Source organism: Bos grunniens, chromosome 7 (genome assembly GCF_055505025.1).
Source record: "Bos grunniens cultivar Pamir isolate PY7600 chromosome 7, Bosgru_T2T1.0, whole genome shotgun sequence".
NCBI lineage: Eukaryota > Metazoa > Chordata > Mammalia > Artiodactyla > Bovidae > Bos > Bos grunniens.
In genome coordinates this window covers 74,682,199-74,704,229 of record NC_141171.1, presented here as the reverse complement: position 1 = coordinate 74,704,229, position 22,031 = coordinate 74,682,199, and the positions used below count along the sequence as shown (strand labels likewise).

Genomic DNA, 22,031 nt, shown 5'->3' with positions numbered 1-22,031 from the left:
ATAGCAGCATTACTCAAAGTGGCAAAAAGTAAAAAAAAAATTCCATTAATAAGGGTATGACTGAAAATATATTTGAGTTGTTCAGAGCAATATCATGCACAATTGACAAAAAGAAAATAAAGCTTTATCATTTTTTAACCTTTATCATTTGAATAGAAAGAATCCCTCACATCATTGTTGCATGAGGAAAAGAGGTACATAAATATGTTTTATGTGGTCTTATTTAAATAGCACAATGATGACCAATGCTTCTCCCTCCCCCATATTGCATGTATACATTTGTATTTATATTTGGGAAACCTGAGTCATTCTTTTTAGAAACATATATTCAGAATCTGCTATACCACACATTATTCTAAGGGATGGGTTGAAGGTACACTGGCCAGAAAAGTCTTCTCTTTGGGAATTTGTATTCAAAGGAGAGAATGACAAAAAAAAAAAAAAAAAAGAGGGTCAAAGAATAAGGCAGGGATTAGATGGTAAGTGTATAGGTAGAGTTTGGTCTTTAGTCTCAGTACAGTGTGAAGTCACTGTAGGGTTTTGTTCAGCATAGTGGCATTAACTGATACCCTGTTTCAAAAAGATTACTCTGGCAACTACTTGGAAAATGGTTTGGAGAAGGGGCAAGAATAAAAGCAGTGATCTACTGCAGAGACTGCTGCAGTGTGCTGGACAGAGACAATGGTGGTTTCGACTAGCATGGTAAGCAGTGTGGGTGGAGAGAAGTACATACCTTGGAATTACGTTCTATAGGTAAGACATACAAGGATTGCATGGAGAGAATGAGGGAAGGCAACGGGTCTGGGACAATTTGTGGATTCTTACATGTATGCCATAGAGTAGATGGTAGCCCTTTTTCACTCCATTGAGGGGGAAAATTATTAGAGAAGTTTATTTGACTTTTGGAGGTATTAACTGACTTTTGGAAATATGAAGTTTAAACTGTTCATTAGATATCTATCCAAGTGTAAAGATGAAATTAGCAGTTGAATGAGTGGATATGGAGTCCAGTGGAGAGCACCAACCTTGAGAAATAAACTTGAGAGACAACAGCAGCACACAACTGGTATTCAGAGATTTAGGACTGGATTAGCCAACCCAGAAGGAGAGTGTAAAACAGAAAAGGACATGAGCCTGAGCTCTCACTGTTGATATCATATTTAAGTTTATTAAAAACTTTCAACTTTCATGATGTTGAATGTGGATGATTCACTATAAAAAATGAAGTTCAGTTAAAGTGCATTAAGGTAGGCATAGTTAATTATTGATAAATTCAATGTAGATGATTACTCGGTCTTCTGAATAATTAAGGACATGCTTCAGGGCATGCAGTTTTTTTTTTAATGCTAAGACTAATCCTATAGTCCTGTGGTATTGTTCTTGGTGTTTCACCACAATAATTACCTTGTGGTGATAAAAAAACCTGCATAACATACTGATACTTCCTAGCTTAAAGAAGTTTTAGAGGTTGAATTTTTTTTCAGGCCATATAACAATTTAGAGAAATCTGGGGAATTGGAAAAATATTTGAAATTTTAGTGAGAAGATTCTCAAAGGTAGAAGACCTATTATTTTCAATGGGGAATTGCTCAGAATGAGAAATGAAACATGATTCCCCACCACACCACACCCCAGAATAGCTGGAATGACTTTCTTTTAGTTCAGTTCAGTTACTCAGTCCTGTCTGACACTTTGTGACTCTTTGCTACATGGACTGTAGCACACCAGGCTTCCCTGTTCTTCACCAGCTCCCAGAGTTTGCTCAAACTCATGTCCATCAAGTCAGTGATGCCATCCAGCCATCTCATCCTCTGTCATCCCCTTCTCCTCCTGCCTTCAATCTTTCCCAGCATCAGGGTCTTTTCCAGTGAGTCGTTTCTTCACATCAGGTGGCCAAAGTATTTGAACTTCAGCTTCAGCATCAGTCCTTCCAATGTATATTCAGGACTGATTTCCTTTAGGATTGACTAGTTTGATTTCCTTGTGGTCCAAGGGACTCTTCTCCAACACCACAGTTGAAAAGCATCAATTTTTTGGCTCTTAGCTTTCTTTATGGTCCAACTCTCACATCCATACCTGACTACTGGAAAAACTATAACTTTGACTAGATGGACCTTTGTCAGCCAAGTAATGTCTCTGCTTTTTAATATGCTGTCTAGGTTGGTCATAGCTTTTCTTCCAGGGAGCAAGTGTCTTTTAATTTCATGACTGTAGTCACCATTCACAAAATGTGATTTTGTGATTTTGGAGCCCAAAAAATAGTCTGTCACTGTTTCCATTGTTTTCCCGTCGATTTGCCATGAAGTTATGAGACCAGATGCCATGATCTTTGTTTTTTGAATGTTGAGTTTTGTTGTTTTTTTTTTTGCCGGGGGCGGGGTGGGGATGTTTAAAAATTGTTTTATTTTGGAAAAGTGAGTCTTACAAAAGGGCAGCTGAAAAATGCAGAGATCTCTGCAACAATTACTGTTTTGTTTTTTTCTGAAAGTGAGTGATATCTGAGGCATCATAGCAGTAGATGGACACGCTCAGGGCACCTCCAAGTTATTTTCGGGAAATAGAGCAACAAAACACAACGCTAAAATTTCCGATCGAAGAATTCTTCTAACACTTTAACGTTAGCTTTTTGCTTATCTTCTGGATTACCACCCTCTGTTTCCCCCTTTAGTGGAAAAGCCTGACTTACTATACTGCCAAAAAATGACTCCACTACAGGAAACACCTTAGAACATAGTTTTGAATCACACTATCTAACTGCAAACTTGGGGATGGAATGAGGCAAATACCCACAAAAAAGGAAGCAAAAACCTGTCAAGAAATGCCTCAAATGAGGACAAAGATTGGTCAGAAAGTGCCTGGACCGAGAAGTCCAGGAGATCAAACGTTAAACGCAACTCTGGACCCAAGTTAGGTTGTGTTAATACATGGGATAACCAGATAGTTTGCACTTCTATGGCTAAGCCCATTTCTCTGTTTATACAGACAGAGCTAGCACTGCTCTGTTAACAGCTCCCAATAAACTGCTTTGTCCGTTAAGATCTATTTGCCACATGAGGCTGAAACCACTAAACGGAGTTTTTGCGCTAAGGCTACAAACACTGCGTCTATGCAAGGATAGGAAGCTTGTCACACACTCACACTCACACGTCCCAAGTCCATCAGCCTTGGGGAGTCAGCTTCCAACTCTGCATTATTTTCTTCCACTCTCATCTTTTTATATGTGTTCGCTCACAATTTTCCTATCACGCTAAAGATGGTAAAAATCTCAAATACATTCACACCTGGTTCTGGTTACCCAGTAGTATTACTTGTGTGCAATAAAACGAGAGACCGAAACTACAGGATGAGTACACAAGGCAGGGATGACAGGCCAGGGACCAGATGGAACACATAGGTGTAAAGCAGATTTTACCAGAAACCAAGTACCCACTGCTCAAGTCTAGAGCAGAAGGCTGCTACTTGTTACAGTTCAGATTCTTCTCCCATCACCCCGATTCCTGGATTCCCGAAGCAGGGACCAGTGCTGTAACTTATGAACCCAGTGTCCTCAGAAATGAAGCCTGGAAATCCAGATACGCTCCCCTCAAACTGTGTGGATCTGGTGGAAAACATGACTGCAACAAACCTACATGAACTATCTGATAGTTAAATTCATGTTACAGAAAAAGTGACTTTCAGATTTATTTTGGCAACTTTTTTAAACAGAGAAAACAACATACTCCTTGGGGAAAGGTGAGGGATTGAGAAGACAGGCCCTGGGTAAAAATGATTAGGACAGCACCTGGAGTTGAAGGCCCGCCTAGGAGAGCGGCGGGGTACGGCTGTCCTCCCGAGGCCTGCTGCCGTCTGAGGTTTGGCAGACCACAGTTCATGTGCCCCGCCAAGTTGCTATACATCCAAGTCATAAAAATCTTCCAGCTCATCATGAAACGAGTCCCACTCATCTTCAGAGTCTGTTAGGTCGTTGTCCCCACCTGCAGCCAAAAGCATAAGTGACATCTTGGCCAGCTCAAAGGTGACAACTTCCTCTTTGTCGTCAAAAGGGTTGCTGTTCTCTGGTTCCTCCATGAGCTTCCAGAGTGGTTCCTTCGTTGGGCCAGATATCTGCTTGATGTTCCCACTTTCTGTTCTGTGGCTCTTCTATGGCCATCAGGGTACGCATGCTTGTAAAAACAGTTCCCTCCAAATGGGCGGCTCCCACGGCCTTCATCAAAATACCTGCACACCTTGTTGCTCATTGCCTCCTTGTATTTCTGAAGGAGTTTCTGCTTCTCTTCTTTCTCCTCCACCCAGTACTCACTTGGAATGACAAAGTTAGATGTGATCAGGCATTCTGGACAGGACTTTATGATCTTGCTCTCAAGTTGCTTAGCACTCCTCCACTTGCGAATACACTTGAGACAGCAGTTGGAGAGGATCCTGAAATGGCGCTCTCTGGGGTTGGCTTTCTTGTAGACCACCTCCTTGCAGATGCCGCCCACCATGTCCTTGCTGTGCTGCACCACGAACGAGAGCTCCATGTCCTTCTTGTGGGCCTCGATGCAGGATTTTATATGCTGTGACCTCTGGGCAGCATCCAGGGGTTGGAGGACCTGCAGCCGGCACTTTTCACAGGCGTCTCCGTGCAGGCATGCACAGTTCTCCCCATAGCGGCATTCCCTCACCGCGGCATAGGGGCAGAGCTGCTTCTTGGTCTCCACCGCACTTGGCTCCTTCTCTGCATCTTCCTGGGTCACTGAGTCCTGCAGGGGGGCTTCAGCGGAGGAAGGGGCAGTCTGGCCACAGTAGGGCTGCCCTGGAACACACTCGATGGCATTTACCCGGTCTTCTGAATTGGCGCCTACAGTTGCAAACGTTGAATTTCTTGACTCAGCCTCACCCATGTTCATTTCAGCAGTCAGTCCAACTGATGACTCGTGGAAGCAGCAAGGGCTGACTTTGCAGTTAGGTCTGTAGCAGTTGCTTCTTCCTGTTTCAGTGGCTTGCTATGTTCATATCTGTGGCGGTCTCTGTAAATAGAGTACCCTCACTGAAAATACTTGCACACTACACCATATGGACTGTCAGAGAGGCCGTGTGAATAGTGACAGTTATCTCCTTCCAAAGCCCATGCGTGAAATACCTCTTAGTGTCCTTCCTCTCCATAGAGTCCAAACTCTATCTGCTTGCTGATGACAGGCCGATAAACTGAGAGATGAGGTTTAGAGGCCAGGAACAGGAAAGTATCACCAGTGGACCTAGGTAACAGCAGGCTAGGTCTCTGAAACATCATCCTCTAATGTTGAGTTTAAAGTCAGCTTTTTCACTCTTGTCTTTCACTTTTATCAAGAGGCTCTTTAGTTACTCTTTACTTTCTGCCATAAGGGTGTTGTCATCTACATATCTGAGGTTATTGACAGTTCTTCTGGCAATCTTGATTCCAGCTTGTGCTTCATCCGGCCCTGCATTTCGCATGATGTACTCTGCATATATATTATATAAGCAGGGTGACAATATACAGCCTGACAAAACGTGGTCCACTGGAGAAGGGCATGGCAAACCACTTCAGAATTCTTGCCTTGAGAACCCCGTGAACAGTATGATTTTCTTGAGCAGACATGAAAAATAAATGGATGTCTTTGTCTCTGAATTATAATTCTCTTAACCTGACTGTTGTGTCCGAGTTAATGTTGTGTAGTCCACACAGACATTCTTCCCATGGGATCCAAAGAAACCTTTATTTAAAGATTTAGGGATTTTCAAATATGGCTATAATTGGAAAAGCCATCACCCTGGCTCTTAGGAGAAAAACAAACCCAGGACACAGGTTTGAATATCAGGTAGAAATTTAATTGAGATCTGAAATGTTCATCTGAGCAAGGTTTGTGAGAAAGTTTTTTAAGAATCTGAATTTTCAGTGTGGTTGTCTCTAAATGTATTTGTCAGTAATAAGACCTTGAGTGGTAAGATGACTGCATGATAATTTATCCTTTACTTATTCAGAAATTCAGAGCCAGTGGTAATTTGAATTTACTTCAATTTAGAAAATGCTATCTTATGAAGATTACTGGGGGGATAATGTTTCATCTTAGAGAACAATTTTGTTCAGGATCTTAAAACTATATTGGCACACATTTACCTACTGAAAATTAATAGAATAAATTTAATATTTTTAATATTTCTTCACCTAGGAAGTAATAAGATCTCTATTAGGGAGTTCTTGTCTATCCTACTTTGGAGTAAGCACAAATAATAAAACTGTAATTATTTTAAAATATTCTACATATGGGTATTTAAAAATCAGAACTTTAAAAAACTACTTGAGAAATAGAATTTCATCATACTATTCATAGAAATATTTATTTTTTATGAAGCAAATTTAGCAACTTTATTCAGTTTTTCTAGAATTCCTAGCATTTGGAAGAATTATCTTTTCTTGATTATTTCTTGAATAAATATTTAGCTGTGAGTCCCTGTTAAAACTGCTGGGCAATAAGTCTCTGTCCTCCTTTAAGTATTTCAAGATTTTACTTTCATGTAAAATTCTGTGATTTCTGAAACATTCAACTTTTTTTGCTTGATGGTGATATTGGATTCCATGTTCCATGTGCCTGAATAAAAGACCTGATGAGAATCTGAAATCTGACAGGCTTAGTATATGCTTCATGGGGTTTCCCAGGTAACCCAATGGTAAACAATCTGCCTGCCAAATAGGAGACTCAGATTTCATCCTTGGGTTGGGCAGATCCCCTGGATAAGGAAATGGCAACCCACTCCAGTATTTTTGCTTGGAGAATCCCGTGGACTGGTGGCCTACAGTCCCATGAGGTTGGAAAAGAAATATACTTCGTCCCACTCCTCTCTTTGAAATTAGCTAAGTTATGAAGAGTAAGATAAACTATGCTCCTGATTTGTAAAAAAAGAAGACAAAAAAAAAAAACCCCAAAAACAACTGAGAATATAGGTGAGATATGCAGAATTAATTTAAATTTCAGTTCAAGGTATACTTTATATATTTTGCCAATGAATTTCCAAGATTTTGAAATAAAACTTAAAGTAATGATATTTTTGATAGTGTATTTTATAATTTGAAAAAAAGTGCTACCCTCTGCCCTCCCCCACGCCCCTAAAAAATAAAAGGGAGGTTGATACTTTGGCTAAAAATGTTTATTTAAGTTCTACAAGACATATATATATATATATATATATATATATATATATATATATAAATATAAATATAAGTAGCCATGCATCTTGGATGTTTAATGTAAGGTTCAGGTGATTTTGAAATCTTAGGATTCAGAATCAATGCTTCTAAACCTAATTCTGATAAAAAGTAAAAATTCTCCCTCACCTATGCAGACATTGCTAGTCAATTATGATGCTATGTACCACCTCTAGATCTCCCATAATCCTTTTGAACACAGTCCTCTGGGAAGCTACTCCAGTATTAGACTTTATACATAAGATGAAATCTGTTAGCCTGTTCCTAAAGCACACACATAGAAAGAATTTTTTTTTAACGTGTAAAAGTACAAAAATAAAGGTAACCATTGAAAAAGAAAATTACCTCAGTGAAAAGTGTTATTAAAAAAGATTTAAAGATAAATTATAGGCTTGATACAATATGACTAACAACTTCCTTTGCCACAGAGAGGCTGTGAAATAGTTTGCCTACTTCTAGATTTTTCTGGGTAGAAGAGATTTTAGACATTATCTAATCTAATTCTCTTCAGTTCAAAGGAGGAAAAAGCTGGCACAGAGATGTTAAATGAGTCCGACAAGTGTCATAAAGCCAGTTAAAAGCAATGACTCCAGTACCCAAGGGTACAGGGTTGCTTGCAGTGTTCCTGTTCTGCATACCTTCTTGCAGCCTCTTTTTTCCTGCCCCCTCCCCCTTGAGCATACAACCTAGAAGGACTCGGGAAGGAAGTAGACATCAAGATAGAGCCAGAGTGGGAGTGTTGCCCAAACTCGACCAAGTCACATACAACTACATGGTTTTGTCTTACCTGTACTCTATTCGTCCTCAGACTTAGACCAGGCTCAAGACTTTTACATAGGTCACAGAGGCATTCTGTTTGTGTTAGTAATAGAAGTGTTAGTCACTCAGTTGTGTCCGACTCTTTGCAGCCCCATGGATTGTAGCCCACCAGGCTCCTTTGTCCATGGAATTCTCCAGACAAGAATACTGGAGTGGATTGCCATTCTCTTCACCAGAGGATTTTCCCAACCCAGGGATCAAACCTGGGTCTCCTGCATTGCAGGCAGATTTCTTTACCATCTGAGCTACAGGGTAATGTGATATTTTAGAAACAATTTCAAAAAATATAAAAAAAATCAAAATATTGAGCAGCTCTAGACCTAAATTCTCAAAGGGAATGGTAAGATAGGACTGGGAACACCTTTGGTGAGATATGGGGTCTTCATTTTGCCTCAGTCCAAATGCTTTCCTCTGTTTCTGACACTACTGAACATTTGCTATTCATGATCACACTTATATACATTTTTATCTTCTCTCTATCTCTATCAAAAGATTAATAAAAAAAACATAGACCAAGATGGCCATGTAATTTTTCTCCACTTTACTTCTTGACTATAGCTGTCTGGTCCCTGAAAGTCATTTGTGTTGACAGTACTTGGTCAGATTCTGTTATACCTATGTGACTGCAGTATGTATTAGAAATTATATTTGAAGGCATAAGACTACAAATCTTTCTTAAATTACCCATATTGAAGTAAATAAATAACAAAATTGGTTAGCCATTTCCTTTACTCCTATTATTGCTGTCAGGTACATAATTATTTTCTGTATAGCATTTGTGCACCTAAGACATGACTTAAATCTTATTTTGAAATTCAGTATATATTGTACATTTGGCAATCTTCATAATATTGCTAACTGTCAAAAGATTGAGAAACACATGGCAAAGTCGTTTCTCAGTGGTAGATGAATTCTACAGCCCAAAGATAAGAATTGCTATTATACCTGTGATGATTGGAGATGCATTTTTTTCCAGCAGAACAGGAAATCTTTGCCTCAGTCATTTTGCCCTTTGCAGAATCACCTGACAGGGTATACTGTGGACATCAGATACTTCTTCTTTCCACAGCTGATTCCATTATTATGAACATTTTCATATGAATTCTAGACTACCTTGGCAAGTCATGGATTGATATTCTAGCTGCGGCCTAACAAAACCATGGAGAACCACTCTGGCCTTTTTATTTCCTGACTTTCATGTAACTCCGGTATTGATTTACACAGCATGTCATTTATTTCCAAAGAAATAGTCTGATTAATTGATTTTTATATTTTAAGATCCAAAGATTATACCTTTACTTCCAAATATGAAGAAATATAATTACAAAAATGGTCAGCATCTCTCTTCATCCCTTTTTCATAAATGATAGTGTAGCTTATTTCCTTATCTAATCATCCAGCCTTCACTGTGGCACACGGCTTTTTGTCTAAATTTTTCTCTGACAGATTTCTGATATGAATTTCATTAAAAAATAACAATGCTATAATTCCTTCAAAAAAAGAGAATTCCAGAACTGTTTTGTACATATGAGGATGTTAGCAATGGACATATGAATGTTCCCTCCCTCCCGTCCCCACCTCCCACCCACCTCCCCCGTTTTGCAGCAAAGATGAAAAGATGGCACACATATTCTCATTTTCTTCCTGCTGCATTTTTTTTCCTACTCAGTGAGTGGGGGAAAAAAAAAAACAAAACAGGAGCAATCAGGCATTTTTCAGTATCTCTAGATTCTATTGTCAGCTTGGTGGGTGAGAGATCATTCTTATTAAGAGGCACCTTCTGAAAGTTCTCCTGTTTCCTGTGCAGGGTGAAATGCTAAGTGGCGTTCTGTAAAAGCAGACTAGGTTTGGGACTTGATATCTATTATTGCCCACTGCATCCCTTTCTATGTGCTACTTTTCCTCTTTTGTCCTTTACTCCACATTTATTTTTATTGTTTGCAATCTAGCTATCTTCTTTGGTCCTTACAGAATATAATATCATATAATTATAATATCACAGAATATGTTATCACATAACATCACATAATTATGGGTTTGAATCTCAGCCCCTCTGGTTATAACTACTATGTGACCTATTGTAAATATTTGAGTTCCTGATTTCGAAATTGAAAATAGGACGGATAATAGTTCTTTTTTCATGCTGTTATTCACTTTAGCCTAATGCCTGCCATATAATAATTACTCAATTACATAATTATAAAAGAGCCTTTGATAGATTTCTTGGAGTTAAGAGATTGGGGAATTGCTAAATACTGAGGAAGTACTTTCGCTTTTCTGAGAATTGTAGGTAAAAGGAAAGTGTAATTTCTTTAGTTTCATTTCTGGAAAGGATTTTGGTCACTTGATATATAGTTCTCTAACTTTCTGCTCAGCCCAAATCCACTTTTAATCAAAAATCCGGTCAGCATGGTGTTTTCAGAACTAGAAGAAAATAAAATGGGATGACCCAAGGACAGGAAATAAATTCCCTAGGGGCATGCAGTTCTCTTCCCTGACTTCCTTTATTTCTGAATCTCTTGTACTTCAGAGACTTCTTTTTTTTTCCCAAAAAGAAAGGAAAAAAGACATGAATTTTACAGGAAACATTGAAAGATTAAAAATGAGAATAAATGAGAGATTGGATATCAAGAACTAAATTGTCAAAAAGTGAAAATAAAGAACTAAACTGTCGCAGTGATCAAGCATAAAACCTAATTAACCTGTTGTTTTGCTGATTTGTATTGCTCAGTATTTTTGCGCCAACACTTAAGAATATTTTATATGAATATTTGAATTTTTGGTTCATCTTTAAAAATCAGTTTTACCTTCCAAGACTGATATGTGTTGATTTCCAAATTTTAAGATAAATGGTGGCACTGTCATGGGTGCTCAATAGACAGTTAAACACATTAAGGAATGATTATCCTAAGCAAAGAATGCAGAGTGATTGCCATTGCCTAAGTCATACCCATGGGGTTTTAGGTTTCACGCAGAGGATGCAAGAGAGAAAGCCAATGGAATGATCTGTTTCTTTCCATACTGAAATAGCTTTGCAAAGTGACTCACGTATACTAAATCTTTAAGAAATGCATATTGGACATCCTGGGTGATTTTTTCCCCCAAAATGTTACAGGGGCACAAAATAAGCTCCTGCAGGCTATCACCTTTAACTTCCTTGCTCTTTTCTAACTGCATTCTTGTAATTTCAAATGGCAATCAGTTAGCTAGTCAAATCTAATGATATCCTCTCAACTCTTAGGCCCTCTGACTTTTTGTATTATATTATTTGATAGTTTTTTCCCTCTTATTTTTGGATTCTCGCCACTAGAATTTTGCAAACGTTTATTGAGAATTCACTTTTTGCTGGGCACTAGTATAGCCTTGAATACTTATTTACTCTTTGTGAAAACCTCATGAAAGTATTTATTCTTCCCCTTTGCAAGATGGGGAAATTTGCCCATGGTCTCTCAATTAGAACATCGGAGAAAAAGAATCTGACTCCAGGCACTGAGTCCAGAGCACACCTTCTCATCACTGTTAAAATGGTGACAAGATAATGACCAGTCTTCCTAGACCACTTCTCTGTGCCTTTTGTCAGCTTGGCTTACTGGTTCTGCTTGACCATCTGCCCCGGCTTCCCTGGTGATTCAGATGGTAAAGAATCTGCCTGCAATGTGGGAGACCTGGGATCAGTCCCTGGTTTGGGAAGATCTCCTAGAGGAGGGAATGGCAACCCCACTCCAGTATTCTTACCTGGAGAATCCCCATGGACAAAGGGGCCTGGTGGGCTACAGTCCTTTAGGTCACAAGGAGTCAGACTAAGCACACATACAACTCTCCTTAAGGGGCTTCCTCAATGGCTCAGCAGGTAAAAATATTTCCTTGCAATGCAGGAGCCACAGGAGATGCAGGTTCAATTCCTGGGTTGGGAAGATCCCCTGGAGAAGGAAATGGCAGCCCACTCCAGTATTCTTGCATGGGAAATCCCATGGACCAAGGAGCCTGGTGGGCTACAGTTCATGGGGTAGCAGAGTCAGATATGACTGAGCACATGAAGACCTCTCCTAAATAATGATGATGATAACAACAAAACAAAACAGTGGTTGCCCTCATTCTGTTTTATCCTTTAAAGTTAGTGTTCTTTGATCACATCCCATGAATTGCTTCCCTGATAGCTCAGTTGGTAAAGAATCCACCTGCAATGCAGAAGACCCCAGTTCAATTCCTGGGTCGGGAATATCTCCTGGAGAAAGGATAGGCTAACCACTCCAATATTCTTGGGCTTCCCTTGTGGCTCAGCTGGTAAAGAATCCACCTGCAATGTGGGAGACCTGGGTTCGATCCCTGGGTTCAGAAAATCCCCTGGAGAAGGGAAAGGCTTCCCACTCCAGTATTCTGGTCTGGAGAATTCCATGGACTGTATAGTCCATGGTGTCGCAGAAAGCTGGACATGACTGAGCAACTTTCATTTCACTTCATGAATTGTGGAACAAAGGGTTTTTCTTGGTGATTTTTTTTCAGCAATTGAGATTTTTATTTACTTCTTGCTTCAAAAGAAGTTGAGCAGAGTGTTTTTAAATATCTGAGGGGCTAGATACAGTTTTTACCCTTGATTTCTATTGATCTTTTAAACTGCAGTTGATTTATAATATTGTTTTAGTTTTCAGGTGTACAGTAAAGTGTTTCAGTTACATATATCAGGAGGTCCTTATTGTTTATGTATTATATATATATATATATATATATATATATATCTGTTAATCCAAAGCTCTTAATTTATGTCTCCCTCCACCCTTTCCTCTTTGGTAACCATAAATTTGTTTTCAGTACCTGAGTCTATCTGTTTTGTAAATTAGTTTCTATTGCTTTTTAAAATCAGATTTATAGTCATTGAATGTCATTTGTATGCTTTTAGTTTTAAAAAGTTAATTTTTTCCTTGTGGCCAAATATATGATCAAAATTTGATTAATGTTTCATGGATATTTGAAAAGAAAATATGCCTCCCCCTACAGAGTACTGTGTTTAGTTTTGGTTCTTATTAATTTTCTTTTATTCAGCTCTCTATGTCACTTGTGATACCCAGAGATTTTGACCCGAAGTGTTTTGTTGCTATTGTCATCTGCCCATAGATAAACCACAGTTACATCTCTGCTGTATGTTGTACTCTTCACCCTTATAAGGATATGCTCTACTTGATGCATAATATTAACTATTATTTCAACTTTTAATATAATATAGTAACTCCTGCATATTTAGACATGTATCATGTATTATTTTGGAGGAGGCAATGGCAAGCCACTCCAGTGCTCTTGCCTGGAGAATCTCATGGACGGAGGGGCTTGGTGGGCTGCAGTCCATGGGGTCTCTACTAGTCGGACATGGCTGAGCGACTTCACTTTCACTTCTCACTTCCACACCTTGGAGAAGGAAATGGCAACCCACTCCAGTGTTCTTGCCTGGGGAATCCCAGGGATGGCAGAGCCTGGTGGGCTGCGGTCTATGAGGTCCCACAGAATCGGACACAACTGAAGCTACTTAGCAGCAGCAGCAGTGTGTATTATTTAATCCCAGAGGGAAACCTCAAATGCCTGACACATAGTTGGTACTAATATAATGTAATGTACATAAGTGGATACAAATTATTTTACTGAGTTACAGTTTCTTCAGTCTATTGACAGGCACAAGAGCAAAATTATAAAAATAAGTCACTGAATTTAGCTTTTAGAAAACATCTCTAAAATAGCCCACAGTTTGTCAATAAAAGATTGTCTAAACTTTTCAAAATCCATTACTTTGGATCAATATTTCTTCTGTTTTTTTTTTTTTTGTCTTCTGTTTTTACAAATAATTTTTGTTTGAAGTATAACTTATCTTCCCAAATTAATTCAACAATTTTAAGGTGTTAAAATAATTGGTCTTGGTTTATAATGCGTGTTAAAAATGTTTGTTATAACAGTATTATCTCAAGTGGGAGGCAAGGTCATTCTTTGTATTGAGCTTTACTTCTCTACATTTCCAATGTTTTACTATTTAAAAAGATTTCTTCAATCCGAGTTTGCTCTTATGTGCAATGTTATTTGTCTAAACCATTAATATCACAGCACTCTATCAACTATGCCTCATCCTATAAACCTGGACTAAATTCCTTATTGCTTAGTTTGATTACGGTGTATTTGAATCTCTGGATTTTGCTATCAAATGATGAGGCAAGATTTTGAAAAAAGACTCCTTATACCTCATTTCAAAGGAAAATGAAAAATTACTTGGGATGTGGTCCTTGTAAGGTTTTTTATATTTTGATACGTGCGTTTTCCCCTTATACATTTTCTTGATCTCAAATATTAACATTATTGGAAGTAAATAGATTTGATTTTAAATATAACTTTTTAAGTATTATAATTTTCTGATGAATTTGAACATATGTTAAAATAGAACAAAAAATCTCCCCACAAGTACTTACAATGGAACACTAGACCACCACACATATAATTACTTTTATACCTGTAGTTACTTTTAGCTTAAAATTATTCCATGCAAGCTGGGGATTTACATATCTACTTTACCAACCAGGAAGAGCAGAATAATTATATTAGACTCACTGAGGTTATGGGTGCAATTTAATAGTGAGAGGTTTAGTGGGTATGAGAGTTGAGTGGGTCTTCATGGTCCTTCTACTTTAGTTTAAACATCTGTCAGAGATGTCTTTTCTTCTTATTTCAAGGACTTTCTAAGTCTTACAAGACTCAGACAATTAAATGAGTTCCAGTTCATTTATACTTGTTTTCTGTCAAACTGATATGAGTTTATATTTTGTTTTTAATAGTTGAAATATGGAGAGGTATTTTAATAGTCCTTTCAAATAATTGTGAATGTTCTTCCTTCATACTGTATCAGTTCTCAGTACAGTAAGTTCAGCTCGGTTCTCTGTGATGACCTAGATGAATAAAATCAGGTGGAGGAAGGGAGGTCCAACGAAGAGGGGATATATGTATACATACAGCTGATTTACTTCATTGTACATCAGGCTTCCCTGGTGGCTCAGTGGTAAAGAATCTGCCTGCACTGCAGGAGACTCAGGTTTGAGCCCTGTGTCAGGAGGATCCTCTGGAGAAAGAACTGGCACCTACTTCAGTATTCTTGCTTGGAGAATCCCATGGCCAGAGAAGGCTGGCAGGCTACAGTCCATGGGGTCGCAGAAGAGCTGGACATGACTGGGAGACTAACACATACTCACACACCCCTGATAGATATAAAACTATAAATATACAAAAAATATTAGAATCAAAGCACCTTAACATAGCATTTAGAGTATGCACATGTTTCTATGATTTAAAATGTATCATAAAATATAATGCAGATATTTGGAGGTAAAAATACAACTTTGCTTCTGCAATTTTGTTGTAACTTGGGCCTGGTTTTATTTGCTTAAACATGATGCCTCTGGTCAGTCTTGTTCCCTATAGCTCCATTTTTAATCTATGTACATTCATTAATGATGAACCCCAGTGTTAATGTTACAGAGACATCACCACATTCCCCGCCTTGCCGCTCTTCTGTTTGTTTTATTTTTATATTTGTGAAAGCATGTTATATCTTTGAAATTGTGCTCAGGGTGGGCTTAAGCTTGTGATCCAGTATTGACAATCCACATTTTTTTCACAAGGACCAAATTCATTTGAGAAAAGAGGGTAATCACAGTTAGGCCAAATATGATAGTTCAAATGCAATTTTAATGAAAAGGAACTGTGGCCCAGTTTCTTTTCCCCTGACTCAGGCCATGGAACTGTGGGATGAGTTTAAGATTTACAAAATCTTAACTATTCTATTTTCTTCTCTTTGTCTCTTCTGTCTCTGTCTATCTGTCTCTATGCAATATATACGTGAACGGTATCTATGGCTATCTATTTGTTGCTATATTAATATGCACATATTTATTTGTATGTATAGTAGTCATGTATGGATGTGAGAGTTGGACTATAGAGAAAGCTGAATGCTGAAGAATTGTTGGTTTTGAACTGTGGTATTGGAGAAGACTCTTGAGAGTCCCTTGGACTGCAAGGAGATCCAACCAGTCCATCCTAAAGGAGATCCGTCCTACATGTTCATTGGGAGGACTGATGTTGAAGCTGAAACTCCAATACTTTGGCCACCTGATGTGGAGAGCTGACTCATTTGAAAAGACCCTGATGCTGGGAAAGATTGAAGGTGGGAGGAGAAGGGGATGACAGAGGATGAGATGGTTGGATGGCATCACCGACTCAATGGATATGAGTTTGAGAGTAAACTCTGGGAGTTGGTGATGGACAGGGAGGCCTGGCTTGCTGTAGTCCATGGGGTCGCAAAGAGTCAGACATGACTGAGCGACTGAACTGAACTGAACTGATGTCTTTTATATCTTATATATCTATATATCTCTCTATATAAACTTATTTAACATAAAACATACATTATATATGTGTATGTGTTTGTGTATATATTTATATATAGAGAGAGAGAGAGAGAGAGAAAGAGAGAGAGAGAGAAATAAAAATTCTGATTCCTTCATAGGACGGCAGTTTGGTTAAGTATCCCATGAAGTGAAGTCTCAGTTTGGAATATTATAGAGTTAAACAGTGCACTTTGTCTCTAGTGATTTTTATTATTGGATTCTTATTATTGGATTCTTACATCTCTGTGTTTATTCTTTTCTTTCCCTTAACATTTTAATATCTGCCTTGCTTTCATTTCATTTAGGCACATGAAGGACAGACTCATGCTTATAGCAAATGCTCAATACATATGATTCTTGTTATTATTCCTAGTCTCTTTATGTTCTGGAATGTATCTAGGACATGGAATATAAAGTTAAACTCCTCTTCTTCCTTTCACTTTTATGTTTCTTTGAGCCAGTTTCACCTCAAAATACTCTCACTTTTGTCACTTTGGGTGACAGTTGAACCAAAGATGATTTTCTCTTGGTGAAATAGAGGTAAATCATCATGTTTTATCTTTTCCACTTTTAATTTCACCCAAGTTTATAGCTGAGAGTGGAATAGTGTTTCTAGGATGATGTTCTCAGTTTGCACTCACAAAACTGAATGTTCAAACATTGATATTAGTTTTGGTCAGCTCTTCTCTTGGATTTGGAGTGATCATCTTTGCATACAGAAACATCAAACTTGGCATTGCTTGATCTCTTACCATGGCTCACTGGCAATCGCCTGCTAGTGTTCTGTTCCATCCGCAGTTAAAAAAGGAATGAAATAAAACTAGCTGGAAGAATTAATCATCAGCAGTCCCTCTAACATTTGACTCAAAGCTCTTCAGCCATTATCCATAGGAGGAAAAGATTTCTGGTCTAGTTTTAGTGCCTTGAAGTGACACTAATGTGCTGAGAGTCCCTCAAGGCCGACATTCACTGTTTCAGTTTTTCCTCGTAAATTTTAGAATGTTAAGTTTTAGACATGTAGTGTATATAAAGTTGTTGGATCAGAAGACAATGTCACTAAAAGTATTTGAACCCATGCTTTAGAAATATGCTGAAATTTTAGATAATCTCATGATTTGTAACAGGCTCAAATGGTAGCGAATCTGCCTGCAATGCAGGAGATCTGGGTTGGATCCCTGGATTGGGAAGATCCTCCTAGAGAAGGGAATGGCTACCCATTCCAATATTCCTGTGTGGAGAATCCCATGGACAGAGGAGCCTAGTGGGTTATAGTCCTTGGAGTCACAAAGAGTCAGGCATGATTGAATGACTTTCACTTTGGGCTTTCCTTGTGGCTCAGATGGTAAAAAATCTGCCTGCAATGCAGAAGACCCAAGTTTGACCCCTGGATCAGGATGATCCCCTGGAGAAGGGAATGGCAACCAGTATTCTTGCCTGGAGAATTCCATGGGCAGAGGAGTCTGGGGGCCTACAGTCCATGGGGTCTTAAAGAGTCAGACGCAACTGAGTGACTAACACTGTGATTTATAACAGATGGTATAAAAATGAATTCTAATTTGTAACAGTTTTTTATGACTAAAATCTGAATACTGGACAATATATTAAATTTAAGCAATGGATGCCTTGTTAATGTGCCATTCTAACAAAACAATCAGAAATCTATAGCTCTGTTCTCACTAAATTTGAACCATAATAGACTGTGAAAGATTGACAGCAAGTGTGCAGCTCACCTTGTTTGCCTGTTACAAGGCAGAGCTGTTTGTTGGGTGATATGCTCAGTTGGTTAACCTAGAGCCATCTTTAGATCTGTATTTCAGAAAACCTAGAAAGAACTAAGGTATAATTCTCAAAAATAAGTATGTAAAACCTACATTTTTAGCTTTATAAGAGAATTCAGCTTTGCAATATTGACTTCTGGTAGAATCATTTCACCCAGATCATCATATTGAGATTTTAAAAGCAACATGGCCCCTCATTTTAAATATATTTATATTTTAAATACAAGCCAATAGCTTGTTCCATACATTAGACATAGAAAGGCCCTTTAACAATTTATTTTGAGAAAAATATTCAAGCCAAGAGTGTCTGTGATAAAGTCTCCTTTTAAATTCAATTAACAAGACCTAAATAGCCCTTAAATGACTGACATGAGAATTATCAACCACGTTTTAATAGCAAAGGCATCATAGATTTTGGTTGGGAACATTTTCAGAGTTGTTACAGTGCTTGATGCTCACATCATTTCACATCATCTTTTTTGGATTAGGTTAATAATTTTATTCTGAGTAGGAAGAAATTTGCTGAGGTTCACTTATGGTGGATCAAGAAACATCTGCAATATGCTGCAGCTAGATTAGTAAACTTGCAATTTAGGACTGAAAATATCGATTGCATTTTTCTCCTCTTACACTTTCTGCTTTCCTTTTTAATAGCTTCTTACTCATTATGTTTAATTTAGGCAAGGTTACAGCCACTGAAGGGTGGTGTAACCACTATCTTCAGAGACAACATTCGAGGGTGAACTCATTTCTTCTTTACTGCAATTATTTATGTTTAAACAATATTTTGTCCTCCAGAAAGATTTCAAATTCATGCAAAGATAATTAGAAGTTATATGCATTCTGTTTTCTCTGTAAACTTTATCATTCAGAGATTTATACTACACCATTTTTAATTGCTTTGGGCTTTAACACAGCTTCTAAATGTAGTCAAATCACCCAGAGATGATATTTAAAAGATTTTTTAGCTTGAACTAGCAAAACATAAATGAGAAACATTACTATGTATGATTAGGAGTGTGTCTGATTAAAAGAAGGAAAACAGGGAAAAAGAAAATAAACGTAATAGAGAGAGAATTCAATGGTTGAATAAAGCCATATACACAAAAATAAAAACATGATTTGGGCTGGAAATCAGATTTAAAATAACAGCCCTACAGTAGTGGGTTTTCCTGTCTTGGCATCAATTTCATCATGTGCAGACACCCAGATTTGGAGTAGGAAATCACAACCCACTCCTGTATTCTTGCTTGGAGAATCCCCATGGACACAAGAGCCTGGTGGGCTACAGTCCATGGGGTCACAAAGAGTTGGACAAGACTGAGCTGCTAAGCAGAAGCCCAGATTAGGCAATTGTGCTGATTACTTTCAGTGTCATTTATGTGATAACAAAAGGTAACTAGTGTTGGAAGAGGTAGGTGTCCTGAAGGGTGATTTTTGCTCTTAGAGGAAAGAAAGCTGTTTAGCAAAGATATTTGTAGAGCCAAAGAGATATAGATCATTAACCATTCCATTTTTATGTGTAATTTTAATACAAAAAAGAGCTTTTATATGTATTAAATTTAAAGACAGTGGTCCTCAAAGTGGAATCTAAGGACTCCCTAGGGAATTCTGAGATTCTTTCAGGGATCCACAAGCTCAAAAACATTTTTGTAATAACACTAAGACATTATAAGCTCTTTTAGTGTTTGAAATTTGCCGTAATTATACAAAAAGCAATCGTAGATAAAATTGCTGCTGCCTTAGTACAAATCAATTCAGTGGCGGCAAACTGTACTAGCAGTTGTTATATTCTTTACAAAGCACTCATGGCTTAAAAAAAAAAAAAGGCTTCTGGTTCCACATATAAGTCCACACATAAGTCACAACTCATCTTAACAACAAGCAAAAAGATCAGCAAAGTAAAATATCTGCAACCCTTCTTGGATCTCTAAAACAGGGGAGAAACACAGGACAAATTACTGGCCCCAAGGATGGAGAGACAGACAAATACAAAGAGTCACAGCTTACTGGAGGAGAGGCTCAAGATCAGAGATTAGAACTGGGGTAGGAAAACCTGAACTGTAACTGATGAGTTGCTAGAGGCTCAGTGTGGACCAGGGGTTCCCAGGTAGTGCTAGTGGTGAAGAACTCACCTGCCAATACAAAAGATGCAAGAGATGCTAGTTCAATCCCTGGTCAGGAAGGTCTCCTGGTGAAAGAAATGGAAACCCCTTCCAGTATTCTTGCCTGGGAAATTCCATGGACAGAGGAACCTGGCAGGCTACAGTCCACTGGGTCACAAAAAGTTGGACATGACTGAAGCTACTTAGCAGTATGGATCACTCTGAAAGTGTGGGAAAAAAATTCCAGGGGAACCCACATGCTTCAGGCAGGAGCGGAAAAAGAACAATTTTGAAATACACAGGGCTCTCTTAACAAGATCAAACTGACCTGGGGAAAGTGAAAGTGAAAGTTGCTCAGTTGTGTCCTACTCTTTGTGACCCCATGGACTATACAGTCCTTGGAATTCTCCAGGCCAGAATACTGGAGTGGGTAGCCTTTCCCTTCTCCAGGGGATCTTCCCAACCCAGGGATTGAACCCAGGTCTCCCACGTTGCAGGTGGATTCTTTACCAGCTGAGCCATAAAGGAAGCCCAAGAATACTGGAGTGGGTAGTCATTCCCTTCTCCAGGGGATTTTCCCAACCCAGGAATTGAACTGTGGTCTCTTGCATTGCAGGCAGTTACTTTACCAACTGAGCTATCAGGGAAGCTAACCCAGGGAAGGGAAAACCCAATTCCAGCCCCTCAAGCTTTTCATGATGAAGGAAAGGAAATATCAAATTCCAGCCCACTCTAGTTATCCTTTCCCACCTAACAGGAAAAAATACCTGAGTAATTTATTTCAGAAGTATAGGCTCAGTAAAAGAATGAGACCTAATCATCACATCATTGATTTCTTTTCCTCCCCAGCACCCTACTGCCATATTACTAAAGGTTTATTTACAGCAGTTCCTTTTACCTGGTAGAGTATGTCCAGCCAGCAATAAAAATAATTACAAGGTATACTAAAAGACAAAACCCATGACTTAAGGAGATAGAGCAAGCATCAAAACCAGATATGGCAGGGATATTGGAATTACTAGACCAGGAATTTAAAACAGTTGTGCTTAATATGCTAAGGCCTCTAATGGATAAAGTAGGTGATACATAAGAACAGATGAAGTATAAGCAGAGAGGTGGAAATCCTAAGAAATAACCCAAAAGAAATGCTAGAGATCTAAAATATCATATTATAAAGAATGCTTTTGATGAGTTTATTCATAGACTGGGCACAGCTAAAAAAAGAATCACTGAGCTTCAGGATATATCATTAGAAACTTTGCAAACTGAAAAGCAAAGGAAATAAATACTGAAAAAAGTAGAATAGAATATTCAAATACTGTGAGACAACTACAAATGTTTTAACATTTGTGTAATGAGAATACCAGAAAAAGAGGAAGAAATAGAAATATTTGAAGCAATAATGACTGAGAAATTTTCCAAATTAATATCCGAGATCAAACAACATATCCAGGAAGCTCAGATAACATCAAGTACATACATGCCACCCTCAAAACAAATGAACACATAGACATATCATTATCAAACTACAGAAAATCAAAGATAAATAGAAAATCCCTAAAGAAACCAGAGGAAAGACACATGACAGCAGTGATATAAGGGACAAGAGGGATAAATAGATTAATTTTGGTATTATAATTAATAATTATTACCTGTGAAGTGGTATAGTGTTATTTGAAAGTGGGTTTGGACTGATGGTAAATCTATGCTGCAA

The 22,031-nt window shown here is 38.2% G+C and overlaps 1 pseudogene; it reads right to left on the bottom strand.

The window, feature by feature from the left end:
• Nucleotides 1-3,888: 3,888 nt before the first annotated feature.
• LOC147369835 (E3 ubiquitin-protein ligase makorin-1 pseudogene) lies at nt 3,889-5,145 on the bottom strand (annotated as a pseudogene).
• Between the last annotated feature and the right edge of the window lie 16,886 nt (nt 5,146-22,031).